Source organism: Symsagittifera roscoffensis, chromosome 4, assembly GCF_963678635.1.
Source record: "Symsagittifera roscoffensis chromosome 4, txSymRosc1.1, whole genome shotgun sequence".
Classification (NCBI taxonomy): domain Eukaryota; kingdom Metazoa; phylum Xenacoelomorpha; order Acoela; family Convolutidae; genus Symsagittifera; species Symsagittifera roscoffensis.
The window spans coordinates 25,744,115-25,768,919 of record NC_087065.1 but is presented as its reverse complement, the minus strand read 5'-3'; the positions used below and the strand labels follow the sequence as shown (position 1 = coordinate 25,768,919).

The 24,805-nt window shown below is 35.9% G+C and overlaps 2 protein-coding genes across 2 annotated transcripts in view; both read right to left on the bottom strand.

Moving 5' to 3' along the window:
* Positions 1–7,768, bottom strand: part of LOC134843958 (ubiquitin) — a 260,316-nt gene extending 252,548 nt beyond the window's left edge. Inside the window, exon 1 of the mRNA XM_063860340.1 lies at positions 7,758–7,768. The gene's annotated coding sequence lies outside the window, so the exon portion shown is untranslated. The remainder of the gene's footprint in view (positions 1–7,757) is intronic.
* Positions 1–24,805, bottom strand: part of LOC134843957 (protein mago nashi homolog) — a 296,620-nt gene that overhangs the window by 241,220 nt on the left and 30,595 nt on the right. The gene's annotated exons all lie outside the window — the stretch shown is intronic.

Here is a 24,805-nt window from a genome sequence, read left to right as displayed (position 1 = left end):
GTTTACAAGCAGAACATTCTGTGACAAATAAAAAACGAATAAGAAAAAAATCGAAAAAGAATGGAAGCTCTGGAGATGATAATAACTGAAATTCTCTACCGCGTGCCACTTTTTACATGCTCAAATTTAGGTGAAAGCCAACAAATGAACCAAGAAGGCTTGGCCAAGAGCAGCTCCGGCAGTGAGACTTGGGCCCCAGGAATTTAGAACATACAAAGAGAATGTGTACAAATGAAGAGGCAATAGGCGACATTATGTACATCAGAGGAGCTAATCGGAGCAGAATTGGAGAAAACAAGGGGGGGAAGAACGAGCGTGAAATGTTTCAACTGTAAAATTCAGGGGATACTTTGCAAAAGCGTTCCAAAAAACGAAAAATCAAAGAGTAACATGGAATAATTGAATAAGTTAACCGGGGACGACAATCAAAGAGGTGACCAAAGTAGGTTCTGTGCGAGATACCAAGAAGTCATTTACAGCAATGATGAAAACATTCAATGATTTAAAGAAAACAATGAAAACATAAATCAGGGAAACATCCAGATGGAAGGAGTAACACCACAAGAGGAGGGAAAAACAGGAAATAGTGACGTATCGCCATGTTGGTACCTGCACGAAAATTGTTTTTGTAGGAATCAACTAAATCATACGAATGGTTCGATAGCGGAAAAAAAAGGTTTCAACCCATTATAGGTTCTGAAGCGGCAAAAATAGTATAACAAAGAAAAGCTTAGAAAAGATAGGAGAGACCCTAGAAACCAATGAATGCACAAAGTTATAAGAAAGAAACGGAAGTTCAGACCAAAAAGTCAAATTTGGAATAGGAAACACGGAGTTCGTAGAATATCTCCCCATTAAAGAAAGCCGTTTTTTCTTAATATCTAAATTTTATAGTGTTGATTAGGTTCTAACATGCCTTTTAAGCAATCAAGCGGTGGAGAACTTAGAGTCGGTCATCGACATTGCTCGGAAGCTATTAAAAACATCACACATTCAACATCGATAGAAACTAACCAGGGCAGAGAAAAATAACTATAGAAGTAGACCAGCAAAAATTACAAATCAACTCACTACAGAAGGATAAAAGATGGGAAGATAGACATTGCTCTGACAGGATCAAAAACAAGAAACTTTAACAGAGACGAAAAAACAAGTCTTAGATCTATCAAACAACGCCTGCATACCATTCAAGCAGTACAAGGAAAAATCATCAAAGCAGAAAACCAGAAAAAGCTGAAAAATGTAGAATTGGTGATTCTACTGTATTACATGCTATAGTAACCTGAGCGTAAGATTGAGTCGTCATTAAGTTAAGCAGTAGAGCAAACAAAGGGTAGAGTTCAAATTAATTCAATCTTCGAAGATATCGTCCCTCCTATGCCAGAAAACAAAATTTGACAGAATCGGCGAACCCCCCCCCCCCCCCACCCCCCCAAATCGGAACAAAGAAAGCTAATGTTATGAAATTCAGAGGAGCGATACTAGAGATGATCTGACCCGGGCATACAGAAAATGGGACCCCTCAGACCCTTGGGCGGCAAGTGATAACGGTCCCCGGAAGTGTAAATGGCCCTATCAGAACTCGGAAACAAGCGGCGGTGTTGGGCTCAAATTCTAGTATGTTGTAGGCCTAATTAAGGAGAGCTTAAGTTTCGAAACCCAGACCCCTAAGACCCCCACTTCCGGTTTTATGCCCTAAGTAAACAAACCCACCCCTAACTTCCGGAAGTCGTTTCTCGGTCACCGATGATTGCAGGGAGTTGAAACTTGGAGGGATGATAGGTAATGGAAAGATACATCTTGTATTATAATTTGAACCAAATCCGGCGGTTGGATCGGAAGCTATTAGCACTTAAAAAACACCCCCCTTAGACCGGAAATAGGCAATTCACGCAAAATAATGAGCGAGGGCATATCAAATTTATTGCGGCAATGGAAATAAGATACGGACCCCGAAAAAAAACCCCTAGCGAGTGAAAACCCTCCGGTGACTCCTTCCGGTGTTAATAGCCTTTTCCCGGAAAAAGTGATAATGGACCTTAGAAATTGGATAACTTGGGAAATATTAACGGGATATAGATGAAACTTGGTAGTTAGGACCCCCATGGGATTTTGAACCCAAATATGGAAGTTTGACCCCGGTTAACCCCTGGGTGACCTCAAATTGACCTTTGGGCGTTTAGGATCAAATTTGTATAGAAAACTTGGGACTAACACCGGAAAGTGGCGTATTCCCCAGCCCAACCCCTGGAAATGAGAATGGGTCACCTATTAAAAAAATGGGAGGAAAACTTATATATGGGGAATTACAGCAGAAGCCGATAGAGATACAGTTTTAAATTGCAACCTTGGAGTAGTGGACTTATTTCAAAGTGGACTTGGTAAACATTGGGTTCAGTTTAGCTTGGCGAGTGATCTATTAATAGCAATTCAACTAAACTAAAGAAAAGTAGTTCCAGAAGAAATTGATAGTAATAGGACCGCGGCATGAGAGTTAAGTTTCCTAAATAGTATGAATGGATGGGGATTTCACTTGGCTTCCCGTAGGTGACTTTTTGGTTTGATTTGAACCCTAATAGACGAACTACGTTCCCCTGATAGCTAGAAGGTCGGGATTGGAATAGAGTACAGATAGAAATTTTAGATGCCTGAAATGAATAAGCTACCCATGAAAAGGGCCTCCCCCTACCCTTGGGAGGTCGGAACGTTAACGGCATAATTAAAATAAAGACCTTGGGAATAAATACTGAGTAAACATGGCATGGTTTAGAGGTTAGTTGAACTCGAGAGCTGAAGTTCACAGAGGTCAGGAATTGGTTGACTGGAACCGTATGACATTTGTTTGCTTGGTCAGATTGTGACAGCTACCGCATTCCGGGTATCTAATAAGTGTGAAAAGATTGATAAAAGAAACCGAAGTTGACACGTGGCAGAGTTGACAGGGAGAGGGATATAGTCTTAAACTTGTTCGGACGGGTGATTTAGGCGGATGTCAGGACTGATAGAGAATGGCGTGACTTAACTAAAACTAAGTGTAAAGAAAGATAAGGAATTGGAGGGTACCGGAAAGCCTGTAAGAGTCAGAAGAATTATTGCGAGCGAATCGAATATTTGGTTCTCGGTTAGTTAGAGAACAATTTGGGCTACAAGCTAAGGTAGTCGCTTGATTCTCAAAGTAAAGTGAGAACGAGTTGGAAGACTTGTTTATGTGAATGTAGATTAGTTAGTGAATGATAGTCAGGCTATCTAGAGGATAGCGAAATCGTTGTTGAACGATTGATATTGAACGAAGTTCTCGAGGAGAACGTTAGTTTGTAGTGAGGTGTTAATTGAACTGCAGGAGGCAGTTGGTTTAAGTAATAGTAATCGCGAACCCCTCTCTTTCATTGAATGATTAATTTATATTTCAGCCAATTATAGGCTACTATGTATTTGGTTATATTCATTCCTTAATTCCTTCTTATTATTGGAATTGTTGTTGCGATCGATTATTGATTGACGGTTGAGATACAGTCGGAAGAGCACGAATCACGGGGCGAGCAGCACAGTACAGTACAGAGCAGCCAACCACCTTTTGGGATTGTGAACAGTACTGGGAATCGGTTGCCCCGCTGACCTCAGTACCAAAGGGAACATATTGCGGCGGTGTGAAATAGGAAGCAAGACCGGCCTGGAGATATTGTGAATTGCCCCACGTTTACAAAAAATAAAAGTCAAAAACTATCAGTGAACCAACTTAAAAATTGGAATTAAATCAGTTACCATTAAAAAAAAACATATATATGAGAAAGCAGTATAGATGGAAAAAGGATCATTCACGCACATCATACCCAAGTAATTCTTGGCAAAGACTGAAACACAAAAAGACAAGATGACACCCGAGCATTTAACAGCAATTTAATAAAACCGAAAAAAAGTATTGTGATTGCATCAATCTTATCAACGCGGATCAACAAGTCTTCAATGATAACCACCCCGCTCAAACCCCATTCATTCATCAACAAGATTGCCATTAAATAAAAGTAATAATTCGTTCAACGCACGCATGGGAGATACTTACGTCCTGATGATAATTGCAGCACTTTCAGAGATTTCCGTTCTTGTGGAGAAACAGATCAGAGTGACGTAATAAGCTCGACCGGATCGAACACTGAAAATCAAGGCGTTCACTGAACAGTTTTTTCTTTCCAAATCAGTTAACCAAAAAATTCAATCAAAAACAGAAACGGAAAATTATTTGAATTTGAAACATCTTAGAGTAATAGAAGTAGCAACTTACCAAAAAGATTACAAAATTTACGAGCAGAACATTCAGAACGGAAAAGTTACGGATAACGTTAGTTGAAATTTTACTTTACGTGCAAATTGTAACTTTAAAACAGTGCCACTGTCAAAATTATACTTTTAATTGAAAACAATCATTTTATGCGAACAACACTGGACAGAATGAGAAGAAAAACAATTAACTAGCAATAGCCTACAAGAATAGATGCCGAGAAGGTTTAAAAACAAGATTAAGAAGACAAGAGATAAATCGAATTTTCGATTTTCAGTATCAACGCCGACCCCAATTGATGAAGGAGAAATTATCAACTTCACGACTTGTTGTGTGAGAACCTGGGATTTTGATATTATTTGTATGCCCCGAGAAGATGATGGGTACATCTTCGTCCAGTTCCACAAAATCTGACGAAAGACTGCCGTGTTCTTCAATAACAATTCAAGATAACAGCAGCAGCACAGTAAGTCAAACGATACGAAGAGGATCGGGATCAAACCCAGAATCTCAATTGGAAAAGCAGCTTGAACAAGACGATAGCCACCACGAAAAAGAGCGAGAAAACGACAAAAAAAGAATCAACCATGGAAGCCGAAAAAGGAAAGAAGAAAAGAGAAGACTCTGGGCGAAGTCCAGACATAAATCCCGAAGGAGAGCCATGTGATACAAGATCAGGAATTGGACAGGAGCGAGCCTTCAGAGTTAGGGAAAACAGAATAGGTACCAATTGCAATGAAATGAAATCTACCAGAAATTTAAAACGAACCAAATAACAGATTCAAACTACCGAGCGAGAGAGGACATGCAAAACAGACCGATATGTGGCCAAAAGGTTGGGTAACTTCGCAAATAGACCACCTAGACCGACTAAAACGGGAGAGTAGGGAACTAGATACTTAGGGTATAACACAAACAGTGAAGTTAACATCGATGAGAAACACATCAGGAAAGACCCTCAATGCATCACCACTAATACACGATCAAAACAAAATGGACAAAAAATAACATCATTTGGAGAATCCATATAATCAGGCATACCAAATCTGATAGCCATTACCGAATTGGTAACTCCAAACAATCTTAAAATCAGGGACATAATTGATCAACCGAGAGCGGTGGAACAGGGATGGAAACATTTGTAGCCATTCAAGAAATGAGTGCAAATGAACCAATTAGAGACGGAAGAGAGATACTGAAATATAGATGTCGACACACGGAAATTGGCCAAGGGTGAAGCCAGTGAATCCAATAGCCGCCTAACCATCAGTGGAGATATGGAAAGGAATGTTAGGAAAATTACCTAAATCACTAAAATCACTAAAATCACCCTGCTACTTTGTCATAACCATGATGGCTCACGAATTATGTATCCCCAATTTATAGACGTGAAAAAAGCAGTTGTTTTTGCACACCGACAAAATCTGTGTATTATCACCCCCGAAAGAAGCAAGTGTACCAGTTAGGAGACTCTGGAGACTCCGAGCTGCTGCCTATGGATTGGCCGACGCAGCAGTATTTTGTTATACCACAATCAAACGGAAGCTAGAGACGAAGGTAAACACGAGTGCAACATGCCTCACTGTCTGTTCTACGCAACAAATGAACTCCAGCAGAACATGGAGCTACTCGCTCTTCATGTCGATTATATGATATTCGCAGGCGAAGCACTATTTCTATTGAACGTGAAAAAAGCGCTATCAACAATCTCAACGGGACCAAAGGAAAGGAGATTTTTAAGTTTCTTGGAAAAAAATACAAACAAAAAAGGACAGACATAGCAATCATCAAAGCAGAATTACACTCACACCAACTGAGTCAAGAAGGAGCGGCGATAATGAAACAATCGACAACGTGATTGGACCAGATGAGCAAGGGATCACTCGTGAAAAAGTGACCGTGGCAAGAAGCTTAGATTTAGAGTGAGCCACCTTATTATCGAGACTCAACTTAACCAAAAGACTCAAAGATTGCCTATCTACAAAGAAAACTCGACCTCACATAGGAATCATTAAAAAACTTAACCTAGTAGTAAAGTATTACCGTTTGAAAAAGAAATCTCTCAATTGATGATCAAACGTTTGAATGGACTACTGGACATGAAAAAAAAGGCTGAAACCAGTTTTGCAGGACGGGCGACGATGGGACAAATAGGAATTATCAGGGGACAAAACGTTAGTGCAGTGGCAGTATTCCACTGGTTACCAAAAATGATCGCCTCAGATGAGCTGGTTCATTGGAAAGCTCTGATAGTCATCATAGGAAAGAGCAGAAGGTTCAAACACTTCCGTGTGCTTGCCGACAGAATGAGTGTCAGAAAACAGAAAGCAGTATACTCCCCAAATGTGAACGCCACAAACGCAAATCGAGCACAAGTCGCCATAATCAGATTATTAGAACAATTCAAGGTTAAAGGTATTTTTTTGTACATTCCAAAGAACAACATGCAGATTGCTTGTCAAAAAGAATAATTGGAGACGCCCTACTTGACGTTATGAGATATGGCGCGCTACGATATAACCCAAAACCCCGCTGATCATTCAATTGTGGAACCAATACAGAGTCAAGGAGATGGAGAGACGTGGATGTGGATCCCAATTACTTATACATGGATGTATTTAATCTGATCACAAAGACAGCACCAACGGCGAAGTAGAAATAAAAGGAGCGAATGAGAATCATGAGAATCAGGAGAATAAACCACGGACGACAAGATTTCAAGTAGCTGGAAAGACTAAGATACTAGGGCATATCGAACACCAGGTCCCACGGGAACACGCCATCTGAAACATATGAAGGAAGGACATAAACATCAGCAGCCGAAACAGAGCAAACGGAGGAAGACACAACTGAGGTGGAAAGAGGTTCAACAAGGAGACGGGGATGAGAGAAGAGAGAGAGGAATAAAGATTGGAGAGATGAAAAACTTAAACTTGGAAACTTTTAGCTTCAATAGAATGACTAGGAGAAAATTAATAGCCCCAATGTACGCTTGTCTGCTCTTTCGATGCTATAAAGTGTTTGATGTCACATATTAAGCAGTACATTATAAATGCCGTTCGCCTATTTGTTTATACCACAAACCCAGTGAGGCCCCCGGGGAATGTGAGAGTTATGACCTTGACCTCTAGAAGAGAGCAAAGAGCAAAAAGTGAGCAATGACGATGAGTCACAAGAAATAGAATGTTCAAAATGTTCATCTTATTTTTTACTCTTAAGTTATACTTACATCGAGGAATATTTCATTTTTGCGGGTCAAGTGCCCTCTACTAGTCAACTATTCAACACAGTTGAAAAATTTGAAAAATGATCAGACATGAATTATTTCATTATCACAGAAAAGGGTCAAAGATCATGAAATGAGCGATTACTTATTTAGAGGAACTCATGCTAGGCAGGTGGCAAATCCAATTAAACCAAACACTTAAGTGGTGTGCTCATACAATGCTGCTTGGAGCACCTTTTACCCGGCATGTGATCAATTTAATAAGGTCAAAAAGGGCCATCAATCAAGTGGGTGGTTTTTATTGGTACGCAGTTAGCCCGCCTCCGGCTTTTATTAATTCTTATAAGGGCTAACCAGGCAGAAATATTCAAGTATGTGATTATATCGATGAAGTCATAGTGAGAAACGAAACTTGACCAAAAAGGTCATCAATTGAATTCTAAACCTGCACCAAATCACTGGTTTGATTAGGAGTTCAACTTATTTGTTTCTTAAGAATTGATTGCACACATATCAATTTTTAAAAAGCTTAAATTTGACCACTGTCCGAACCAGCAACTTGACTCAGCTTCAAGATTATATTTTTCTATCGTTTAATATTTTCTACTTTTACATTGAATGAATGCATACTTCAGTTCAATTTAACTAATTGCACATATATTAACAAGATTTTAACCTATATGAGACACTAAAAAACATTGAAAAAGGCCCTTGAAATAAGAAGTTTTTTCATTTATTTTTAAAAATCTTTGATTCAATTTTTCCCGTGATATTTCCGATGTAGTTATCTACCTAATAGCTCTATCTGAATAAACGATCTTTTCCCTAAAATAAGCTCGTCACGCTTTTGTTTCTATTTCCGTTCTTAAGACATGTAAGACAGTGTTCAGATTGGTGCATCTCAAATTTCACAACTAAATTTATCAAAACAATATTAAAATTTAGTCTTTTGAAGAATAGGCTGATGGTTTGTGGTAAGTACAGCAATAGTAAGTTAGCTTGTTAATCAGTAAACTTTAAATGATTATCAACTTCTATTTTTAAAAAAGAAATCACTTCTTGTAGTTACAACCATCTATCATTCTTCCAGCGGCGGATTTAGGGGGGTACCCCCTTTGGTACACCTTTATGAAAACTCCAGAAATTTTCTAAAGGCTTACGCCATGGTGGGGAGGGGGGGGGGCGCAAGCCGCAAAAAAAGCATTTTTTGGTCAAAGCTTTAAGAAAAAGCCCAAAAAACGGCACCGTTTATTTAAAAGAGTATGTTTTTGCTCTTTCACACATGTTCTTTTCCGGTCTCTTTCACAAATTTCTGGCATCTTCCCCTCAGAAAGAGCAAAAACATACTCTTTAACAGTTAGAACATAGTTGAAGATGGCCTCGGGCAAAAGAGCCGCACTCGGACACTTCGTGCCCTCAGGCCGGGCTCTTTTTCTCTCGGGCATCTTCCAACTATTTTCTAACTACTACAAAGATCCCATGCGGCGCATAAAATTTGGCTTTAATTTTTTTACGTGTTTTAGGAAAGCTTGAAAAGTACACTTTAAAATTACGAGATACTTTAGACTCGAGAAGTATCTGACTCTAGATCTTTTCCAACTATAGATCTGCCTCTGGTCTTTAAATGTTTTAATAGAGCTAGGGAAACTCTGTTCAGTCAATTTGAAAAATTGGACGTGTTTTCGATTTTATTTTTGAGAACTTGTCCTTTCCCCCTCAGAAAATCCAAGATCCACCCCTGCGTTCCATATCAAAATTATACCCAGTTTAACTAAGTTTGAAAATTTTCACTGAACCTCAGGAAAGTAAAAAAAAATAAGTTCCATAAAAATTTTAACCATTTGCCTTTTAAATAACTTATTCTCAGAAATCCGCAAAAAGTGACAGATAGTGTTGCTTAAGGAAATATTTGTGTTCACTTCTAGACAAACTTTCAAACAGTAACTTTTTAGCAGGTAGCGTTGACTTTTTTAATGTAATATGCAAATTCAAAATAACAACTTCGTTAAACATAAACGCTGCTACAAAATGAAACTACCACCTTAAGTAAGAAATCAACAGCCCCACCGACATTTAAAAAAACTCAAAATCAACTTGTGTAGAAATGAATAATCTCAAAATGAACTAATTGATCTATCAAAAAGAACATTTTAGTGTACATTTTCCCTTAAAACCTGTTGTTCAAATTTAAATTTTTCTTAGATTAAACTTTTCTCAGCTTTACGTTGCTTACACGGCGTGACTAGAACGTTCAACGTGGTGAAACAAATTAAGACAAATGGAATCGGTAGGCAGCGTATCTAAGAAACAAAACAATTGCACGAAACAAATAGAACAAATCAGATTCCTAAATACAGTTTAGGGAAAGAAATCTGTAGCAGACAATAGTTGTTATACTTGGAACAATTATTAAAATTTTGTTTGATACAGATTTGTTTCCTTTTTTTCTTTTTGTTTGTTTTGTTTTGTGCGTTTGTTCAATTTCACAGGTACTCTGTTATAGTTAAAGTGCCTTATAATTCTTTTGCTTTTAAGTTTTTTGCCACCTTGAATGTTCTTGTCACGCCATGTTAGGCACTGAGCGGTTCGGCTGGTAAAATTTTACTCTTGAGAAAGAGACTGTGAGCAAGATTCAATTTTCTACGGAGAAAGCACGCTCTCGTTTCTCAGTTAATTTGTCTGTTTATCTAATAATTTGATACATAGACAGGTATTTAAAAATGCTGAGCTTAGAAATATTTGCGAAAAAATAATAAACTGAAAAGCAAAAACTTGTTTCCAATGGTAAAATATGTCGCACACTGTATATTGAATTAACTGAAACAAAAATTTGGCTTAAAGATTTGCTCAAATCAGCTGAATAATTCATATTTGTCTACTAGAATCGTCAATAAATTGACAATTTTTCTTGCTGACATTGTTTCTTTTCACTGAAATTAAACAATTTTTAAATTTTTTCTCATCCCCAAGAAAACTTCTGTTTTATCAACACAAGGGCCAGGTTGTTTTCACACAAACGTTAATGTATTTTTCTAAACAATTGTAACCTTTTTTTAAGATCACTAATTGAGTTTTCTGTAAATGAGATAATGTATCATCAGTCCTAAAACAGACCACCGTGATTAAGTATCGATTTGTCGTACGCCGTGATTAAGTGTTTTCCAGTAAGAATAACGGTTTGGAAGTTTCACAAATCGGCAAACGTTTCTTAAAAATCCTTCAGTAGTTTTGATGCTTTATTGGAAAAACCATAACGTTTCAACTTTTTTGTTAAAATTTTCATGAGTAACAATATTATAAATTTTAGCATAAACAAACAATATTAAACTTTGTCGATCTAGAAAAACTTGTTTTTCTGGTTTGGTCCATGTTTTCAGTAAATTTGATAAAAATTGCATCCGTCGCGGACTGATTATCCTGAAATTCGAGTTGGTAGACGTTTAATAATGAGATTTGTCTGAAACATTCAATATTGTATTTCAAAAGGATGTTTTCAAAAGTTTTTGAAGGCATCTTCAACATATAAGTTTGTCGATTGGTTGATGCCAGTTTTCTATAATTTTTTTGAAGACTAGTGTTATAAATTTTTTTATGAAATAATGAAAATTGAATCTGCTTTATATTTTAATTTTAATGGAGGTGCGTAGTGACAGCAAATTTACATTGTAGAGGCAAAAGACTTGTTTTCTATTGAATCTGATAAACTCTTTGTTAAACTCTTTTCTTGCGGCGACGCAACGGAAGTGAACAAACAGTTACAGTTTTTTCTTTCGGACTTCGGAATTAAAGTTCTCTCAAAAAATACGTAAGTTGAAAAAAGAACTTGATTCGAATGATTTGCCAAACCTACTTTGCTGATAATTACTACTTTTAAATTATTAGTTATTTTGTTTACAAAATCTTATTGTTCTTTAATTTTCGCAAGCTGCTGAAAAGTAATTTAGCGTTTGGTTTTCTCTGTGCGCTACCTCGCATCCATGGTTTTCCAAATTTATTTAAAAATCTCTGTTTTTTTGTATATAATTTTCGTTAAGGCGTTATCAAACTATACTTTTTTTAATTTAATTGCTAAAGTTTCAAATTTTACTGATCCAGAGGAGTTTTTACACTTTTTTGCTTGCAACAAAATAATATTTCACCTGAAAGCATATAGTGGTCTGTGTTGAAAGACAACCAGTACCAGTTAACATTGCTTCTTTGGTTGTATGAAATTCGTTAAGTGAAATTTCTGTATCGAATACATCCGATAGTTTTGAGACATTTGATTGACAGTTAATTGACAATTTGCAGCAAAATCGTAAATTTTTGATGACTCATCTTCATCGTAGTACCCAGATAGGAAAAAAATTCCATTTTTGAAGCAACTGGTTTCAACCCATTTTGACTTCAAAAAATTTCTGTTACCACTCATGAGATCTTGTATCTGTAAACACTCGTGAATATGCATTTTAAATTAAAAAAGAGTCCAAAATCCAACACATTCACTCTTTAAAAATCTGTCCATTCTGAGCGTGGAAGATGAGTGCAATTGATATATCTAGAATAGACTAGATTAAACCACGAGAATTTTTTTTCCTTTTTTGATTGACTCATTTCGGCATTTGGGTAAGCTCGAGCTTATAATAACTGATGAAAATTGGCTCAGTTTCATAGATCCAGTAAATTTGTATTTTTATCTTCACTAAATTTCAACTAAGAGTTTTTACTGGTATGAAATCTCATGTCACCAAAAAAATCATTATCAAAAAGACCTAAATCAGCGTCCTGAAAAACTACCTTCATGTTAAGAATTTTTTTGTCAGATCATCTAACTGCGTTAGATTTTCAGTTTTCCGGATCGCGGCGCGACCGTCGCGACTAAAGTCGCGACTTTGCGCGATTCAAAAACTTCGAAAGAACTGCGAAACATTGATTGCGCCGTGTCTACCTCGCGCGACTATTTTAGATTTAAGTCACAACTTTCAGACCCCGACATGACAGCCGCGGCTGTGCGGAACTCAAAAAACCCACCCGGTCTTTGAAAATTTGGTCACGCCTTCTCTCTCGTGGTGTCGATCGGGTGCGTCGACTATGCTCATGTCTGAGAGGTTTTATGCTAATTAGAATTATCAGATTTGTAGCTCAAAAATAACATCATCTATCTTTAAATTTTTAGATAGATGATGTTCTTTTTGAGCTACAAATTACAGCAAACAGTCATTCAAGGGCTGGTGTAAAAAATTAGCTTTAAAAGCTATTCCGATATTCTCAGAACATGTGCTTAAGAATTACTTTATTAGTGATTTTAGTTTTAAGAAAGTTATTTTTGGTAGAGACTGCGGAATTGCAAACATGCTATATAATGACAACTGGTACTCAAAATTAATTTGCTAATTTTGCCAATTTTAGTTCCTAAATGGCAGGCAATTTTTGCAAAGCATTTCCCATAATGGGCAAGTAATGGGGTTTAATGATTTGCCGCTGGCGTTCTCTTAGTTGCTCAGGGCAAAACCTTCTTAACAGCCAATCATGTGACATACCGGGACTCTAGGAATGATCATTTTTGAAAAAATGTGAAGTGGACAAGGCGGTCGAAGTCTCTGTCATCACCTCTTCATAATTTCTCCTTTTTTAATCGAGTCCTTCCCTCAACCACTGTTTGCGTTGTTTCTCCATTTGGAGTTGGAAGAAAATATATGACAATTATTTTAGGGAATTGGCGAGCATGTGCAATTTCGTGCTGTACCTAAAATATTTATAAGACATGGTTATTTTTTTCTGGTTAATTTTTTTGCGGGTATAGTTTTTTTGCTATAATAAAGCTAATAAAATACTACATTTGAATGTGTTATAGAAATAAAGAAAAATATGGAAAAATTTTCTGTTGAACAAAAAATTACAATATTTGCAAAAAAACAGAAACATCGGATATTTTCTCGAAAAAAGTATTACTTTGAAGATTATCCAAAGAAGAGATATGTATTTTTTCTAGAAGGAATCTGGTAGCCTAATTGACAGCCAAGTTTTATTTAAAAAAATTTAAACAGGCGATCTCTCATTCATTACCATCCAACTGAGCCCTTCGCTTTCATTGTTGCAGCTGGAAAAAAGTAGAACCTTTTACTCATTTCACGTGAAAGGGATATCATTAGCTACATCGGCAAATTGATTGATGTTACAGCTCATTATTGTTGTTCGCAAAATTCAGCACTCAATCAATTTTCGTAGTTGTCTCCATTTGAAATCCCGGTGTTAATCATCACTGTTTCATAGAAGTGTAAGTTTTCCCTAGCGAATAATCGAGCTCTCATGATCAAAGCCACAAAACGAAAAAAAAAACTATAAAAATGCGCAAAAGCTTGAATGTTTTACGGTCTATCAAAGTCGCGCAGTAATTTCTGATCACGCAGAGTGTTGACTTAAGTAGTCTTTTGGGCGCTGACGGCCGCGAAATATCATTTTTGGTAGTGATGGTTGTGATTTAGTCCTTTAAGTCGAAATGGGAGCGATATAAGTGGCGGATCTTGGCCTGGATAACTTATCCAGAAAAGGCACCACTCATACAACGCTGACATATCAATGAATTGTTGCTTTATTATTTTGGCCGTACAGAAAAATGTTAAAACTGTAAACAAGAATGAATCGAAAGGCCAAAATGGGGAACCAATTGTAGCTTTCCCAAAAAAAGATCATTAAAAAGAACAAAAAAATTAATTAAGAAACAAAAATTGAAAGTTCATCAAAAAATTTAGGCTTCAATCATTTAGTTGAAATAAATATGAAGATTGTAAAATTTTTATTTCTCCATAATCCTCAGTAAATTTTGTTTGCATTGAATGCCATTTAAAAACATCTTTGGTTTTCATTACGGGGCCAAACTGCGCTCTGGATAAGCGCTCAGTTTGACGTTTATCGCGCGTTAACTGTCCCAAATTGGCCAAAATGGCAATTCTTAAACTGCCATAACTTTACAAATAATGATCACAGGTAAAACATTTTCTCAAGTTTAAGCTCAGGACAACAATTCCTTATGAAAGAAATTAAAAAATCCGTCAAAAAGGGCTAGTTAAAACAAGCGAAATTTGTCTGAAGAAAAAACCCAACCCGAGCACAAATATTCTGTTACTTTCGTATCGAAAGTCGGAACAAAAAACTTTCCCGTTCAGACCAATTATTCGAAAATATCAAAGGAATTACTGTCTCGTTTCCATTTTTTTATTTAAGTTTTTTAATGTTCTTTTTTGCTTAAATAAAGCAATCAAGGTCTTATTTAAGAACGAGTAAACATTTTTTTCCAAATCATAAGTCCCGCTTTTGTGATTGTATGTTTATTTTTTTAAAAGAATATTAGGTATGTCAAGACTTTACGAATGTACAGTTTTAAGGATCAGATTTTTTGCTTTTTGAGATTTTCAAAGCTATTTGTCCTCACTTTCATCACCGCGTTTTTGTACTTCCAGAATTTTGCGACCCCACTTCCCGACTTTTGCGAATGTATCTAGAGACGTTTGGGACCTTATGTCGTCTTTTTCGTGACTTTTGATACCCACTGCGCGAGTTCAAAGCAAAACTTTTGCGACCCATGGCGCAACTTTTGCAATTTTCTTTCCAGACCTAGCGATTCAAAGTCTTCGCGCGATGAAGCATTTTCGACCCGTAAAAGAAGGCTGCACTTTTTTCAAAGCCTCAACTTTTGTTTGGGACCTCCACGCTGGTGCTTAAAATTCGATACAATTTTCTCTTTTTGTTTTCAGTTAACTTTGATAGCTCAATGTTTTTCTTGGTAGGTTGAAGTACTGTTTTCGTTAGCAAAAATTGTTTTCTCAAAAGGTGAAATTAATTGTTAATTATTCTCAAAACAAACTACCACATAGATTGGAAGCTTTTAATTAACACTCATTCTTATTCGAAACACGCTTTAAACTCGATATATATATTTTTAAATTAATTAGTTCAGTTAATTTGTAAAAACAGCTATTTTTAAAGCAAATTCAAACTAAAGCAACATGACATGACAACTTCCAACTAGCACAGACTTCTTTATTTCTCTGATAAAGCAACTGGTTTCAACCCATTTTGACTTTAAAAAAATTATGTAACCACTCATGAGATCTTGTATCTGTAAACACTCGTGAATATGCATTTTAAATTTAAAAAGTGTCCAAAATCCAACACATTCACACTTTAAAAATTGGTCTATTCTGAGCGTGGAAGATGAGTACAATTGATATATCTAGAATAGACGCAGTGGATAAACTAAAAAGAATAACGAGAATTGTGTTTTGACTCATTTCGACATTTGGGTAAGCTCGAGCTAATAATAACTGATGACAATTGGCTCAGTTTCATAGATGCAGTAAGTTTGTATTTTTATTTTCACTAAATTTCAACTAAGAATTTTTAATGGTATGAAATTTTGTGTCAACATAAAATCATTATCAACAGGACCTAAATCAGCGTCCTGAAAAACGACCTTCATGTTGAGAATTTTTTTGTCAGATCATCTAAATGCGTTAGATTTTCAGTTTTCCGGATCGCGGCACGACCATCGCAACTAAAGTCGCGACTTTACTTGATAAAAAACTTCGAAAGCACTGTGAAACACTGATTGCTCCGTGTCTACCTCGCGCGACCATTTTGGACTTAAGTCACAATTTTTTTCGGATCCTGACATGACCGCCGCGGCTGTGCGGAACTCAAAAAACCCACCCGGTCTTTGAAAGACGATCCCGCCATCTCTCTCTTGGTGTCGATAGGTTACGTCGACTATGCTCATGTCTGAGAGGTTTTATGCTAATTAGAATTATCAGGTTTAGATACATGATGTTCTTTTTGAGATACCAATTAAAAACTGTTCCGATATTCTCAGAATATGTGCTTAAGAATTACTTTATCAGTGATTTTAGTTTTAAGAATTTTTTTTTGGTAGAGACTGCGGAATTGCAAACATGCTACATAATAACAACTGGTACTCAAAACTAATTTGCCAATTTTGCCTTTTTGGTATCAAATTGGCAGGCAATTTTTGCTGAACATTTCCCATATTGGGCAAGTAATGGGGTTTAGTGATTTGCCGCTGGCCTTCTCTTAGTTGCTTAGGTCCAAACTTTCTTAATAGCCACGTATGTGACATAACAGGATCTAGGAATGATCATTCTTGAACAAATTTGAGGCGGTCGAAATCTCTGTTATCAGCTCTTCATAATTTCACCTTTTGTAATCTGAAATATGTAGATTATATTCTTTTTATTTCCCCACAATCCTAAGCAAAATTTATTTGCATTGAATGCCATTTAAAAACATCCTTGAATTTCATTACAAGGCCAAACTGTGCTCTGGATAAATACTCCGTTTGATGTTTATCGCGTGTTAATTGTCCCAAATTGGCCAAAATGGCAATCTTTAAACCACCCTTGTTTTACGAAAAAAGATCACAGGTAAAAAATCTTTTCAAGTTTAAGCTCAAGACAACAATGCCTTTTGAATGATATAAAAAATTTCGTCAAAATTAGTTAGTTAAAAAGTCGAAATTTGTCTGAAGAAAAAACCCACCCGAGCACAAATTTCCCGTTATTTCGTATCGAAAATCGTAACAATAAACTTTCTCGCTCAGATCATTTAATCGAAAAATTCAAAGGAAAAACTGTCTCGTTTCTATTCTACTCTCAGAGTTTTTTAAATGTACTTTATTGCTTCTACTGCAAGTTGCCGTCATTCTACAATTCTGTTTCTATAGTTTTTTGGAAAATAACTAGCAAGATACTACTTCTCAAGGTCTTATTTAAGAACGTGTAAACATTTTTGTCCAAATCGTAAAACCCGCTTTTGCGATTGTATGTTTATTTTTTCAAACGAATATTAGGTTTGTCAAGACTTTACGAATGTACAGACTTAAGGATCAGATGTTTTGCTTTTCCAGATTTTCGAGGCTATTTGTCCTCTTTTTCATCACCGCGTTTTTGTACTTCCGGAATTTTGTGACCCACTTCCCGAATTTTGCGAATGTATCTAGAGACGTTTGGGACTTTATGTCGTCACTTTCGCGACTTTTGCTACCCACTGCGCGAGTTCAAGTCAAAACTTTTGCGACCCATGGCGCAATTTTTGCAACTTTCTTTCCAGACCTAGCCATTAAAAGTCTTCGCGCGATGGGGCAATTTCGACCCGGAAAACGAGGCTGCACAATTTTCAAAGCCTCAACAACAGACCTCGGCACTAGTGCTTAAAGTTCAATCTAATTTTCTCTTTTTGTTTTCGGTTAATTTTGTTAGCTCAATAATTTTCTTTGGTAGGTTGAAGTGCTATTTTCGTTAGCAAAAATTGTTGTCTCAAAAGGTGAAATTAATTGTTACCTTTTCTCAAAACAGACTACCACATAGATTGGAAGTTTGTGATTAACACTCATTACGATTCGAAACACGCTTTGAACTCGATACAGAAATTTTTTAAATTAATTAGTTCAGATAATTTGTGAAAACAGCAATTTTTAAAGCAAGTTTAAACTAAAGCAACATGACACGACAACTTCCAACTAGCACAGACTTCTTTATTTCTCTGATAAAAACAAGTTGAAAACAATGAAAATTTTTTCAAAGCCCAAAAATAACTTTGCAATTTTTTTGTCTAAGTTGACTGTTTTTTTTTTCTATTTAAGGACAATCAAATTGGGTTATAATTGGTATAATAAGCTAAAATAACGTAAATTTTGCAGAAAAAACAAAATGTGACTTCGATCTGTGATCGTTTGCTTTTTTTCGACCTTTCGTGTCATCTAGTCTAAAAAACGGCCAACATCAAGTAACCGAGAAAAAAAATTATTTTAGTTTTTGGAATTCAAACCGTGAGCAGTGAAGATTACTGGAGTTGAAAAAAAGAAGATTAGAAGAATATTTTGAGGTTGCTAAACTCAGGGAAAACAAAATTATCACAACCATGGATCATCCCCTTCACTTTGTCAGTACAAAAAAAACTGCCCCAAACTATTTTCATATAATTTCGAACTCAAAAAAAATTTTGTAGGACGTGTCTGCGTGAAAATTAATATAGTCACAGGACATAAAAGTTGCAACTGTTTCATTTTGACGAGCAAATGAACGCATTTTCTTACGAATTGTGTTTTTCTTTGAAATCAAAAAAAATAGAGGTTTCAATTATTGGCAAATGCTCAATGAAACTAATAAGAAGGGCTCAGCCGGACCAAAAATTATCTTCGAAACGAATGTAATGCTCTCAAGTTTTAGCCCGGTATAGTCTTTTCAAATAAATTCATCTTTTGTCAAATTTGAACCCAATATCTTAAATAGCTGCAGGCAAAAAACGTGCAAAACAAATCAATCATTCGCTCGTTGAAATCTAAAAATTGCAATTGCTAAATGTCGTGACTTTACTTGCTGTCAATGGGGTAGTTTAGAGGCCCAAAAACCAAAAACCGACCAATTTTTGGTTGGCTTGTTTGCAAATAGAGAAAACTGACAACTCTAAATTGGAACGATAGAAAAATTTTTGATTTTTTATTTGTTATGCTAAAATTACACATGCAAAAAGCAAACAAATATATTTTTTCGTTCTATATGTACATAAAGTTTGTAAACAAGCAATTAAGTACATTTTCTGAATTTTTTTTTTTCAACACGGTTTCTAGTTTATGGGAAAACTCCATTTCGCATGTTATAACGAAAGCAAAATTGAAAATAAAAACTAAACCTAAAAACAATAGCCACCACTGTGCACATGGCAAAGAATGTTTCCGTCAAAGACGTTTTTCAATTAAAACAAGCTGTAAGTTAAGAAAAGATTATAAAAACTTGAGTTTTTCTGCATTTTTTGTGGATTTTTATCTGGTTTGTAGAAGAAAAAATGTATTAGATAAATAAACTAGAAATATTGGTAAAAATAATTGAAAGAACGTAACAATTATAGCAGAAATAATTGCGTGCCTTTTCTAAATTCCTTGCCGTCAATACAAAAAACGGAAAAACTATTTTTCGGTACTGAAAGCATTTTTTGATTTTTTTTAAATTTGAAACATAAACAAGCGTCATTTTATTTGATAACCTACTTGAGACCCAGAAGTTTTTTTTTCAGGAAAACAAACTCAGTAGAAAGAATACACCCTACGTCATTGTTCATTTTCTTCACTTGGCCTGACTTAAAATCAAAACAGTCTCAATTATACTTTTATCCAACTTTTAGCACTTCGACACAAATTCAGTTGACCACTTCAAGCGTGCTGAAGTTTAAAAATGCCTAAAAAATTACTGTGTTCAAAAGTGCAGTGCCAAAAAAAATTTCAGAACAAAACGTTGTAAAAAGACAATAATTATTATGATGGTAAGACTAAAAACTAGCAAGAAAAAGCGGAAAAAATTTCTGCAATAGCTACTGGCATCCATCGAAACTACTTATGAGCTCTTTATTCTGGCGTTTTGATTTTCAGCATATAGACTTACTACACCAAAAAAGCTGATTTTTTACTTCTTTTCTAAAATTCAGGGAAAATTAATATTAACGAGTTTGGTCGAAAAATGATAAAAAGAGAAACTTTAACAATCAAAAGTCGTTTTTTTTCGGCATTCAAAACGAAAGTTTTGCTTTCTTCTTTGGCATTTTTTTACTACGGCTCCCTTGAAAGCCCTCATTTGGGCTTATGAGTTGCAATATCCATAGTTTTTATACACGTTTTACATTTGAAAAATTGCAGTAAGTCTTGAACCACCATCCTTTTAAGTTATGCAGTCAAATATAAGCATATTTTTTCAACATTCGTAGAAAATGAGATCTATATATGCTTCAGTTTGAAATATTCACAAACAGGGACGGATCTAGGATTTTCTCGAGGGGAGGGGTTGGTTTCTCATAAAATTTTTGAAAACTTTTCCGTACTTTTTTCTGGTTGAGCAAATTGGTTTTTCGGGCACTGCTCCAGTCCCAAAACAGTATAAAGCAATTTTTGGGCACTTTTTGGGAAAAAAATTGGTAAAAATTGCGTTTTTTTTTTACCTCGCGCTTCTTTTAGACTATATTGGCGGCCAAGGCGCCTGTAGAAAAGTTTTGGAGTTGGTCGGCCAAAAATGCATATCATAAAATAAACCAAATGGGGTACCCTTTGGTTGGTGAGGAAACGAATCTCTAAACCCCCCCCCCCCCTCTCCCACACCTAGCCCTAACCCCCCCCCCCCCTCTCCCACACTCCCCTAAATCTGCCCCTGTTTACAAATGATATTTGATTGTGGAGTAGGAGAAACTCATACTATGCAGCGTAAAAAAGATGCGGTTAGAAGTCGAAACGTCATTAAAGTAAATTTTGGTTTTTTTTATCCAGCACCAGCATTCAGGGGCTGATTTAGGGGGGGGGGGATTTGACCCCCTCTCAGGGATTCGACCCCCTGTCGACCCTTGAACTTTTTTGAGATATCCATTTTTGGCTGACGCACCCTAAATTTTTTTGAAGGCGCCTTTCGCCTGCAGCGCACAATTTTTGGCCAAAACAGGGACTTTTTAGTGCTTTGGAAGAGCTTGGAAAATCAATTTGGTCGACCCAAAAAAAGTAACAAAATTTCAAAAAGTTTTTGAAAATCACCCCCCCCCCCCCCCTCGAGAAAATCCTAAATCCACCCCTGCCAGCATTTTATATATGTTAGTGTCAGTTGTTTCGTTATACTTGATAAAAAGAGTTGAAAATTTTTCTCCCTCCACAAAGCTTGAAGCAAAAAAGCCGTTAATGACGTATTTTGAGTAATGAACTTTCAAAATTTTTGTGACCACTTTTCTCCAGTCATTCACTCTTAACTGACGTTTACAAGCGCATTTAAGACTAAAACTAAAATGGTGCATGAATCAGGTTCTTTGTTGTGAAGTCTCTAAAAATAAACCTTTCATTCGAATACTAACAGGAAGTTAGTTGGTGTTTGTTATGGGTTTAATGAGGAAATTTATTGAATGTTTTACAATCAAAACACCGCTTTGGTACTGATCTACTTGAATATTCACCCAATTGAGAATTGCACTCTTAAATATTTAGTGCAGTTTTAGGCTTTTTGATATTTGAGTTGTAGGTTTAATCCAGATTGACAATTTTTATAACAAAAGAGAAGTTTTGAGTAAAGACGAACCATAAACTAAGAGTACAATTCCATCTTGCTGACGACTGATTTGTATTTTCTTTTTTCTTCCGCTGCGCTCGATCTAATATAAATTCATTCATTTCCATTACTGCTCAACCATCCAATCCTCGATTAAATGGTACGTAAAAAATACAATACTAAGCTTTTCATTTTTTCTTAATTTTGTTTCTTTTTCTTTTTTTTATTTTTCATCTTTATCCAACAGTTACCAACATTCGCTCATGCTTCTGCTGTTTCAGACCTTTACTTTCCATTTGCAGATTATACGGACTTGGATCATTTTTTGCTATTCTTGGCTTCTTTTTATGGACGCATTAAACCCACAGATTATCTTCAGATTCGAAACCAAATACAAAATCAAGGTGACTTCCATTACAGTTTTTACCAAACAGACACAAAAAGTATTACTTTTCCAACTGCACTCATAAACATGATTAAAACTGCAGTTGCTTCAAAACAATGGACTGAAAATTCAATCTAAGTATCTAGTGCAGAGAAATTTGTTCAACTGGACTTGAAGTTCAAGGTAGTTTTTTAGGACTGGCAAGCCAAAATATTGTTCCTCTACTCTCATTAACGGACAAAAAACAAATTGATCAAGGAGAACTCAACTGAGTTGGCTTACAATAAAAACAATATGTTCCTCCGGTTGTTGATTTTTGGTTATAACTTTCCAGTAGCCAATGTCGCCCAATCGATAACCAACCTCACCGCGAGGAAAATTAGCTCACGCGACTAAACTCAGCCTGCACCTATTTATTGCATTTCACCCGTCTAAACATGGTCAGAATACTAATTTTCACTTTTATTTGTTTCCCTTCATAACACCAATATGACAATCATTGGCACCTTCGTTGTTTACTCTTGTTTACCAATGGTCACTTAGAGCCCTAAACTTTGCTTAGTTTTCGCAAAAACTGTCCCGCGGATTTTTATTTTTTGGTATCTTGAACTTTTGAGTATTTGAGGTTTTTCATGTATGTAAGAAGCCCCTTCGGAGACAGAAGAGAGAAAGTTATTGACTATCAATAGCAGAAAAACCAACCACTTAACCGAAACAAAACCCTCATCGGACAAAAAATTTCAGCGCATTCAAAGTTTAAGGTAAGTCCCGCCTTTTAACCCATTTTTCCGTTCGCCACAACTAAGTTAACCTTCTTGCATTTGCCAGATCCACCGACTTTTTGGGAAAAATTGTTTACAACTTCCTTAGAATTATAGCCCAATTTGTTTTGACTGGTCGAATTACGCATATCCTTTCCAAGTTTGTTCCCAGTTTATTAACAGGAGTCTATAAAAAATTAACTTACCCTCGTAAAAAATTTGCCTCGAAAACCCATTTATACCACCAGCAATGGTAAGAAAGCAAAAAAGATCAATTCGATTGCTATTTTGTCGGAACTTTAGAATTTTATTCGGAAAACAACAGAACAGTAAAATTACAATAGAGGAGTTCTTTAGCTACTAGTGAGAAAATTAAGCCAATCGTTGCATGTTTTTGTTTCATTATTTAAAAAAAAATGCTAGAAATTTTGATAATTCCGAGTTTCTGAATTGAACGTAAGTTTTTGCAACTGAAAATCAATTAGTTGTTTATGAAGCATTACGCGCCGTCTCAACCGAGAGGTTTTTGTCATACAAACATTAATTGTTAATGTTTCAGAGAGCAAAAATTTTTATTTGAGTTGGAAAAAGACCACGTTTTTCTTTGTTTAACAAAAAATAAATGAATAACTTGTATGCAGACCTGCTTACGTAACATGGCCAACTTAAATTCACTCCGCAATATAACATGGACTTCTCGGTCGATAGATTTTAATTCTAATTTGAAGCGCAAAAAAACATTCGTTCCATGTTGAAAAACCTCAAACATTCATTGCTTTAGGTTTATTCGCGACATTGGGGGAGCAATATTCCCATAAAAGGCTGTTGAATTCACCGATCAGCGAAATGTATTGAAAAACATTTCAAAATGAATTTGAGCCTTCTTCTCTCCGACTCGGCAAATTCTAACAACAGTCATGACGAAGCGCACAAAAAAATTGTTTTAAACATTGGCGGAACACGACACGAAACTCTCAAATCGACACTTCGGAAAATTCCGGCGACCCGACTTTCAAAATTGTGCGAGAACCCACTGAGTTACGATGCCCAGAAAAACGAGTATTTCTTCGACCGACATCCAGACGTGTTTTCGCAGATTCTGAATTACTACAGAACTGGAAAGTTACATTACCCTACGGACGTCTGCGGTCCTCTTTTCGAGGAAGAACTACGATTTTGGGATCTCGACTCAACTCAAGCAAGTATTTTTTTGTAGTTTTTTAAGAGCATTCCGCCTCGATGAAAGAATAAACATACATGCTGTTCAACTTATAGTGGAGACCTTCTGTTATGTCTCTGATAAAAACTTCATACATTTCTTGTTCCGACCAATGAAAATGGGGAGGAACTTTGTATTCGGATGTGTTTCAGTTTTTTCTTTTGGTTTCTTTTTGTTTTCCACGCAAAATCAAATAGCATAAATCATCATCGGACTGGGTTGAGTGATATGTCACATTGAAGCACTTACAGCGGTCGTGATTTGAACAAAATTTTACAATTGTGAAAGAAATTTTTTCAATGTCGCGATAAACCGGTTTGAAATTTTTGATGTTTCGTCTAATTTCGAGCGACAAAAACCAGGGAGCTTGCTTATAATAGCTTGTTTTTAATGGCTTTTAACATGGCTTTTACAATGTGAGAAAAAATTTAAAAATTCTATCTGTAAAAAATAGAGAAAGTTTTGTTTTTAAGGCATTAATGTGTGATGTATTTCAGACGCGTCAGCATCAAATTCTGGATTCCAAAATAACCCCTAGAACCTTACAAAATTTGATTTTTTTTGGACTTAAAACTGTTCATTAGAAAACATAAGCTCATAGCCAGGCTTTCTTTTGAGGTTCACTTCGAGAAAAAATAACTCAGCTACAACTTAACCAGCACTAAAGTTTCATAGATAAAATCGATTATATTGGCTTTTTATTGTCAGTCTCAATAAATTTCAAAAATTATCGATTAATATTGATTTAAAATGAATTTCAACCCCAATGTTTTTTTATATCAATGTTTTCCATTATAATCGAGTATCATCGATTAAATTGGAATTTTGCATAGGTCAATCTCAATATCTGTTTAGCAACTTTTTATTTTTCACAAAGA